We start from the raw sequence: 9,544 nt of genomic DNA, 5'->3' as shown, positions 1-9,544 counted from the left end.
CAGAGGCACAACAACAGTGAAGGCAGAGAAAACAGGAAAAACCCAGTCTCTCTCTCCTGAGATCACACACATTTAGACAAACACATTCTGTCTGCTGCATTGCCCTATGTGTGTGTGTGTGTGTGTGTGTGTGTGTGTGTGTGTGTGTGTGTGTGTACACAATCATCAGAGCACACTGTATGCGTGTTCCTGAGCTTTTGCAGATGCATCAAAAAAAAAAAAAAAAGAAGAAACATGGAGATCCAGAGCTGGAGAGCTGACTGCAGCTAAATGAAACAATTTGTGACTGGAAGTTATATGGAAAAGTATGCAGTGTAATCAGTTCAACTTTTTTTTTCCCAACCTAATTGAGGTTAGTGTAATTTTTATACACACAATCCCACTTGCATGCTGGTCCCACATTAAAAACAAAAGTATACTTCTTCAAAAGAATGACAGATTGTCTTCAGGGTGTGTAGCTGAGGCCATTTTCAGCTACTGTCTCTTGTTGGGCTTTTGAATTCTGGTTAAAACAACTTGACAAACAAACAGAACAGATTCAGAAATAAATTAGAAGAGGTCACTCAGTAGAGTGCAGATCTCCACCAGGACATCTGAAAAGAATATTTATGGAGCTGTATTGGGGCCAAATGTTTTGTTCTTGTAAAAAATAAAATTTGAAACAGAAAATTCAAGTTTTGATTTTGAGTTTTTAAAAATACATCAGTGTATTCAAAATAGAAATAAGTGTAAACGTTTTTTCAGGGTAAATATAATTATGATTCACTCTGGTAATTCTTTTGAATAAATTAATTTCATTTTTTACTTTCATAAATCTAGATATTTGATTTTGATGTCAGTGAAAAACTTACATTTGGGCAGCATGCACAAATATTCTGCATGGCTAAAACGGTTTTAATTTCCACTGTAAGGCTAAGGCTGTTACTATGTCACTTTATTAAGTTTTAATATTCTTCAATATGTGGCATATTAAATATCGCCTTTTTGAAATTTACGTTTTCAGAGATGTGAGATATGAAAGCTGTTTTAGACAGTACTGAGGACCAATTGCAGAAGGGGAGCGATAAATTATGCCAGATTGTGCACTTACACAGCCACACTTTAAATACTGAAATTTCCAATTTCCATGTAGCACTGTGAACGCAGTGTGGTGTCTGCTCGCAGTGATGGCGTCCAGCACAGCAGGCCCACCTGTAAATTAGCAAAGCTGGAAGTTAAGCATAGGGCTAATTAGCATCAAGTAGCTTAACGTTATTTAGCATTCAGACAGTAGTAGGTACTGCGTGAAAAACAGATAATAAATAAATTGAATAAGGGTAGTGCTATTTTGGCTGTGGGAATGCATGGGGTGTTGAAAAAACCTGCAGCAGCCTGCGGTGGAAAGGGTTGATCCATGCTTCAGCATGAATGTGGCCTGATGCTATCAGCTTATGTTTGTGAATTGTACTCCTTACAGCAGTGGTTCCAAACCTTGGGTCAGGACCTCAAATGGGGTTGCCAGATACTTAAATAATTGATAAATTAAAATTTAATTCATCTTTATAATGTTAAAAACACAACCTCAGCCACCCAATTAAATATGGTGGGTTAAGAGAGCGCATTAATAATACATGGTTTAATCAGATATAGCCTATATTTGTTGCTACATAGCTTTTTTCAAGATTCATTGTTTAAATTGACTCATTGTTTATTCAACATTAATTTGAAGCCTTGATCGAAAAAACATTAATTTGAGCAAAAAAGTGTCTGTGGTCGTCTGGGGTCACCAAAGTTTTTCAAAGTGGGGTCATGAGTCAAAGAAGGCTGGGAACCACTGGCTTAGAGTGTCCAGCTCAAGCTTTTGTTGTTAATGTATATTATATTTGTTGAATTCTGTGTTTGCCAGGAAGTCAACAATAATTTGACAGTTGCTGCAGCTGCACAAAGACTTATACATGTGCTCACACAGAACCTCTCTCAGGGACAGCAAGAGCAAGGAAGAAAGCAGGAACAGGAATCCTCATCTGTAGATCAGGAGATGACCAGGTTATAGATGTCATGGAATTTTATTTTTGTGTTTTATTTGTTAATTTGAAGGTAATTTCACTAGTTAGTGTTATATATGTACATTTATGATCATGTCTTGAACAAATATTTTTTTTTATCATGCAGATCTTTTCCTGGGTTTTTTCATAAGGAAAAGTTACCTTGGAAAGTGAAAGATACCGAGTCAAAAGGAGACCCATTATGATTCCTCCTGATTCTGATGGATACACTGGGACACTAATTCGCACAGTTACAGGCTCAGGAAAAAAAACACCCTGTATATTGTGTCTTTGCAACATGAGTTTGACCTAACCCGCTACCTCCAGATGCCATTGAATTCAAAAGTATGCCAAGAGCTCAATGCCAAACGTGCAAAGTGAATTTTCCTTTGCAGATTTTGGCCCTTCATGTTCAGGAATGCATGGTGTCTCAGTCGGACTCAACAGTGGATATTGAGGTAAATATGGAAATATATGTGATGTATTGTGCAAGTGCTACTTATTTAAAATGTTGACATTTACATTTTGGTTGAACTTCCAATTAGACTATTTTGCTCTAAAATAATTGGCTAGTATATCATTTCTGTGCTGTCACACATTAAAAGACCACAATAACATGATAAAATACTACTTGACCATGAAGGCCCTTGAGCACCACAGTAAATGTTGTTTGTATTTATGTGTACAGAAATGGTGGCAGGAATTGCAGGTCGTTTATTGATAGTGACAGCTGAAGGTATGACAGGAAAGGGGGGTGAAGAGAGAGGGGATGACATGCAACAAATGAGCCGCAGGCGGGTTTCGAACCGGCGGCCGCTGCAGAGGACTAACAGCCTCAATACATGGTGCGCACACACTACCGACTTAGCTATAGGGGCACCCTGTCATTGCATTTCTGTTGCTAATTCTCTCTTCAGATATTGCAGTTTTTAGGTGCAGTTTTGTGCTTCTTTTTAATCACTTCAAAATAAAGACTGAAATAATTTCAATCAAGAGTGAATGAACTGATCCCAACCTGTAGAATAAAAGTGTTTCTCACTGCTCTACACTGGATTGTTGATATCAACATGTTTATTGCATAAGTCAGTTTGTCTGTACAGAAACAACATCCAAACTTCCAACACAGTACAAACACACAAAAACCTCTGGAAAAACTACACATCTGCACAACTTTTCAAGACTGACAGATTCTTCTGCACATTACAGATTTTTTTTTTTTTTTTTTAAAGAAAATCCTGTCTGCAGTATAAAGCTCTTTCAGTTTTTGTTTTTAGTGTTTCAGGTCTGAGCTGTTTGTATCTGACATCCTGATCCCAGACAGATTTTGTCTGACAGGAAACTGCAGTTATATTAGCCGAAAGCCACTAAACTCCATTGACAAAATCTGTTATTTTAACTTGCAGAACATCATTGTTGCTCATCTGCCATGACCCCAATCTGTTAGTTCAGTGTGCCTGATGTGCAGGCTGGGTGTGTGTTGCATGCAGTTGTTAAAGCTAGTGGAGAGAGCTAATGGAAGGCCTGCAGCTGTATGGTCTTCTTTCAATGACCAGGCAGTACCAAGACATCTGCCGACCCCTGTTTGTTCCAGGAGACGATGTTAAGGTGAGCAAAGTGTGACCATTAAATATTATGACCAAGAAACACTTACCTGCTATGAAATTTCACAATAAAAGGATGATCTAATTTACATTTGGATTTTATGTTATCATAGGTCAAGGCAGAGTTTGTAATGTCATTCATTCTCTCTCTCAAATGAGTGATGACCAGGCATCATGTTGAGCTGAACATTCTTAACTTTGTGCAGGACTTCTTTTATGAAGTTGAAGGTATATATACATTTATTTCTTGCAAATCTGAAGTAAAAAAACTCATCAAATTTGAGTGTTTGGTGACAAAAGATTGAAGTTTATGACTGCTTGTATTCTTAAAAAAATAGCCAGCTGTCACCGGTATTAAATAGGTTATGGTTTTATTCTCCCTGACAAATCTTGATGGTAATAGGTATTATTTGCCAGGGCACTCTATGTTTTAAAATCAGAGGCCAGCTCTTTCATTTAGTTTTTGAGCAAGGCCATAATCACAATAAGCATTCATACTGTGTAAAAACTTTGACTAAGGTCAATCATCTCCATTCTATGTAGAAGGACTTACTGTTAATAAAATCACACTGCATACCATCTATAACTATTGTGCTTAGTTGAGAGTAGATTAAACCCAAAAATTAAATGCACACATTTTCTGATCAGCTGTGCTTTTTCGTGGCTCAGAGTACTGCTGTCTAATTCACTTTAAATTCAAGAATAGCACTGCAGTAAAGGAAAACTAAATGTTAAACTGCCACATAAAACTGCAAGATGTCTGTGAATATTCTCAGTCATCCAGGTCATGGTATTTATATCAAGGTTTGTAGAGTCTCTCTCTCTCTCAAGTGACTCTATCAAGTCCAGTTGCCTTCTACAAACCTTGATACGAATCTCACCTGCAAGATTTCTGCAGTGGATCACGGGCCAAGGACACATTCCGCTTCTTCCCTCAGAAAAGAAGGATTTTGCAGTAACAGTGAAGTTCAACCATGACTGCAATACTAGTTTTGGGTGTCACTGAGTCTGTTACCCTGTGGTTTCAGCATGTGCCAAGACTACTGAATTACCTGTTAGACATATGAGGTCCTATGACCAGTTCAAAGGGGTGTTGAAGGAGGCTTTCTTTCTTGGCCAAGAGTTCAGCAACATTTCATCTGTTTTCAAATTTAAAATACAACATAAATGTTAAGCACACTACAGTTGCTACTGTTTTACTATTCAATTTTGGTCATTTTTTTTTATTAAAGAAACACAATACTACTGTGTTTACCATCAAAGATTTTGTTTTATTAGGCAAGATTAGTGCATTCAATAGGTGGAACAATCACTCCAGAACTGGCTGCATCTGGCTCACTGGCAGGATTGAAATCAAGATCCTCGATTTCCTATATTATTTTTATAAAAAAAAACAAAAAACGAAGGAGCAGATTTAAAAAAAATAAGTTATGGAGGTATCCAAACAGTTCAACCATCATCATCATCATCATTTGTTTAAAGTAGCAGTAGTTACAGTATCTCACAAAAGTGAGTACAGTCCTCACATTTCAGCAACCATTTTATTATATCTTTTCAAGGGACAATACCTTAGAAATGAAACTTGGATAGAGTAGTCAGTCTACAGGTTGTTTAGCAATATAGATTTTCTATCCACCGAAGATTACTTAATACACACAGCCATTATTGTCTAAATATCTGGCAACACAAGTGAGTACACCCTTGGTGATACCTGTACATGTCATTCAAACATGCAAAGCCACCTGTCCTATTCATCATGTCCATGTTTTTGCCTGCTTGACTGAACCATACAGATGTGTGTATCATGGATCAGAGCCGCCAGGGTTGACCAAAGAAGTTGAGTCCTCGTGCTCATGTCCCGAAGCTGGCTTCAAAAAACAGACACGAGTGCTGCAAGCATTGCTGCAGAGGTTGAAGAAGCAGGAGGTCAGCGTGTCAGTGCTCAGACCACACACCGCACACTGCATCAAGTCGGTCTCTATGTTCACTGTGAGGTTTACTCACTTGTGTTGCTGGCTGTTTAGACAATAATGGCTGTGTGTTGAGTAATTTTCAGTGGATAGAAAATCTATACTGCTGACTATAAGTTATATCCAAGTTTCATTTCTATAGTATTGTCCCTTGAGAAGCTATAATAAAGTGTTTGCTGAAATGTGAGGGGTGCACTCACTTTTGGGAGATACTTATGCTGTGCATATATAGCACTTTAATAGTTTTAAACATCACCTTCCTTTACATTGTGCTTGTCTAAAACCTTTTAAATGAAATGGTGTGAACATTGTTATTCTATAGGAACACTGGCCAAAACTTTACAGAGACACGCAAAAGTCTGGGCTCCCCTGGTCAAAATTTCTGTTAATGTTAACAGTTAAGCAAGTGGAAGATGAAATGATTACCAAAAGGCATAAAGTTACAGATGACACATTCCCTTTATATTTTAAACAAAATCATTGTTTTATTTTCATCCTTTACATTTTCAAAATAACAGAAAAGGAAAAGGGCCCACAGCAAATGTTTGGGCACCCTGCACAGTTAGTACTTAGTAGCACCCCCTTTGGCAAGTATCACAGCTTTTAAATGCTTTTTGTAGCCAGCCAAGAGTCTTTCAGTTCGTTTGAGGGATTTTCGCCCATTCTTCCTTACAAAAGTCTTCCAGTTCTGTGAGATTCCTGGGCTGTCTTGCACGCACTGCTCTTTTGAGGTTTATCCACAGACTTCCAATGACATTTAGATCAGGAGACTGTGAGGGCCATGGCCAAACCTTCAGCTTGCGCCTCTTGAGATAGTCCATCATGGATTTTGAGGTGTGTTTAGGATCATTATCTTTTTGTAGAAGCCATCCTCTTTTCAACTTCAACCATAATTTGTTGGAATTTAATTGAATCCTTCTTCCCTCTACCCGTGAAATGTTCCCCTTGTCATTGGCGGCAACACAATCCGAAAGAATGATCGATCCATCCCTGCTTTACAGTTGGACTGGTGTTCTTTTCATGAAATTGTGTGCCCTTTGTTCTCCAAACATACCTTTGCTCATTGCAGCCAAAGAGTTCTATTTTAACTTCATCAATCAATGTATAAATGTTCCTTTGCAAACTTCTGACACTGAATTTTGTGGTGACTCTTCCATGAAGGCCATATTTGTGCAGGTGTCACTGAACAGTTGAACAGTGTCTGACTGCAAAAGACCTCCAGGAATATTTGGCAAATGGGGGTTCTGACTTGCTTTTCTAGCAATCCTTCAAGCAGTTCTCTCTGATATTTTTCTTGGTCTTCCAGACCTTATCTCGACCTCCACTGTTCCTGTTAACTGCCATTTCTTAATTACATTTCGAACTGAGGAAATTGGTATCTGAAAACACTTTGCTATCTTCTTATAGCCTTCTCCTGCTTTGCGGGCGTCAATCATTTTCATTTTCAGAGTGCTAGGCAACTGCTTAGAGGAACCCCTAGCTGCTGATTGTCAAGACAAGGTTAGAGGAGTCTGGGTATCTATAAAGCTTTGAAATGTGCATCACCTGACCTCTCCTAGCGATGACTGTGAACAAGCCATGACCCTAACCGGCTAATTAAGGTCCGATACTTTGGTCAAAGTTATCTGAAACCTCAAGTCTCCTGGGGTTTTCGTTCTTTTGCAGGGTGCTGCTTTCCCTGCAACTTTTGCACGCCACTGTAACAGTCAACACCCAGTCTATTTAAAAAGATAAAATCTTTTAATTAGTACCTCTGCCAGGTCTGGAGCATCTACAGGATTCTGGAGGAGTCCCATTGTCCATAGTTGTTGTGCGGACAGATTTTGTTCTGTTCTCAGAGGGTGATTATCCCAACCCACCCTGAAGACATCAAGATCCCTCTGCAGACGTGGAAGAAACGCATGCTGTGCACAGAACAGGTGGATGCTGTCAGAAGGATCTAGTAGACCTTCATCCTCAAGGCTGTGAAGAACCTCGTAGTAGACATTTGAAACTGACATCCAAACATCTCGCCACAAACACTCTATTCTGTTAAAAAAAAACCCATCAAAATACCCACAAGTTTGTACAGTATATTTGAATTTTCACAAAGTATGACTGCAGGAGGCAAAATCTGACACAATTAATTCTAATGATTATTTTTATTGCAAAAAATATATACCTTTGATTGTGCACACTCTTTCCTGACATGAAACTTCCTCTTCCACAGCCTCTAATAGTGAACATGCATCACGCTGTGCCCACATTCTCTACTCCTTGGTCACCTCTCACTCTAAAGAGAACACAAAGAAATAGATTTAAGTTTTTATCTTAAAAAAATAAAGTAATATCTAATTGTATTAGCCAAACAATTCTAATAATTGTTTACCAGGACAGTAGAAGGTGAAGGGATTAAAGCATTGTATACTATACATTTAATCTTTAGACAGCTCATTCACTGGTCAAATTATTGTGATGTGAAGTGCAAAACTATTGAAATGATCCAACTGTTCAAACTAAAAAGTATACTGGAGCTGATGGACAGCTTAACATTTGTTTTACACCTATGTGTTGGTCTCACCTTAATGGAAAGCCATACTTTTTCACTGCCTCTAAGAAGAAATCAAGTGCAGTGGATGCTTTGTTATTGGTCTCAGCACCCAGGTACATTATCTGCAGGAGGGAAAATCATTCAATGGAAATGAATAAAAACATTTTTCAGACCTGTAAATTTATGTAAGCTCACACCAGACAATTTAGCTAGGGTTAGGGTTGTAAGTGTTATAAAATGAGTCTATGCAATCAGTAATGGTTATTGGTGAAAAAAGAAATTACCTTTTGTGAGAATCCATCGATCCCACCAAAAATAACAAGGCCATATCTTTGCAAATGAAAACAAGTATAAACCACTATCGCAGTACATTTATTTGAATTTATTTGCTTGTGCATTAAAGGGTTTTAAAAATGTCACGAGGAATCTGTAAACATATTTACTTTTTAATGCATCTTTAATGCATGTATTTAGTATTGTAAATGTAAATAGCATAAAGATTATGCTAAACATCGAATTAACGTAAACATCAAATGCAAAGCATACCGGACAAGTTTATGATTTGTGTTGATAGGAGTCAAGTGTAGAGGACCCTGAACAGAATATGTCCTTCTTGCAACACACCCAGTCCTTGTCATCCATGAGAGTACTCCAACAGGGTCTACACAACGGATGCAGACACTCTTCCACTGGACACGGTGGCCTATGCCCTGCAGGATTTCTTTTATCATTCTGTGTCCCACATTTGGTGTCCCGGCTTTCACTGACCTCAATAAATTGTCCAGTTGTTCATCTGTAAGGTTACTGTAGAACTGCTTTATGGAAAGGCCATTATCATGCATGCGCCATTTCACTGTCCTCTCAGATACACCCAGAACTTTTACAAAGGATGACACTGGTAGGGACACCATCAGCGGACACCGCACTGCGTTCACAGTGCTACATGGAAATCGGAAATTTCACCACTTAAAGCGTGGCTGTTGAAGTACACAATCTGGCATAATTTAACGCTCCGCTTCTGCAATTGGTCCTCAGTACTGTCTAAAACAGCTTTCAAATCTCACATCTCCGAAAACATCGCAGTAAATTTCAACAAAGGCGACATTTGGATAAACTTACCAAGTATTGAAGAATCTTAAAACTTAATAAAGTGACATATTAACAGCCTTGGCCTTACAGTGGAAATAAAACAAACAAACAGATTTAGCCCTGCAGGATATTCATGCATGCCGTGCAAATGGAAGTTTGTCACTGACATCAGTTTATTCACTGCCAATCACATGGTGTATCCTACATTAAGTGTGGAGTTGAATTGTTTTAGTTCCTATGATGGGGGAAGGTCCCTATCCTTTTTGTTAAGCTGTCTGTCATGATTCCACATATATTTAACTAGTTACTCTCACTGGCAGCATCCTGTTG

At 38.3% G+C, this 9,544-nt stretch overlaps 1 long non-coding RNA gene and 1 pseudogene across 1 annotated transcript; one reads left to right on the top strand and one right to left on the bottom strand.

Moving 5' to 3' along the window:
* Positions 1 to 1,865: 1,865 nt before the first annotated feature.
* Positions 1,866 to 2,743, top strand: LOC146323475 (uncharacterized). Its single transcript, XR_014771175.1, has 3 exons — positions 1,866 to 2,025; positions 2,152 to 2,482; positions 2,713 to 2,743. It is a non-coding gene; the product is annotated as an uncharacterized LOC146323475 (long non-coding RNA).
* A 2,684-nt stretch (positions 2,744 to 5,427) lies between these two features.
* Positions 5,428 to 9,036, bottom strand: LOC146323474 (uncharacterized; annotated as a pseudogene).
* Positions 9,037 to 9,544: the final 508 nt, after the last annotated feature.

The sequence above is a fragment of the Lutjanus erythropterus genome, chromosome 7, assembly GCF_056507025.1.
Source record: "Lutjanus erythropterus isolate fLutEry1 chromosome 7, fLutEry1.hap2, whole genome shotgun sequence".
Taxonomy (NCBI): domain Eukaryota; kingdom Metazoa; phylum Chordata; class Actinopteri; order Lutjaniformes; family Lutjanidae; genus Lutjanus; species Lutjanus erythropterus.
The sequence above is the reverse complement of the archived record's forward strand: the minus strand, read 5'-3'. Positions and strand labels throughout refer to the sequence as shown.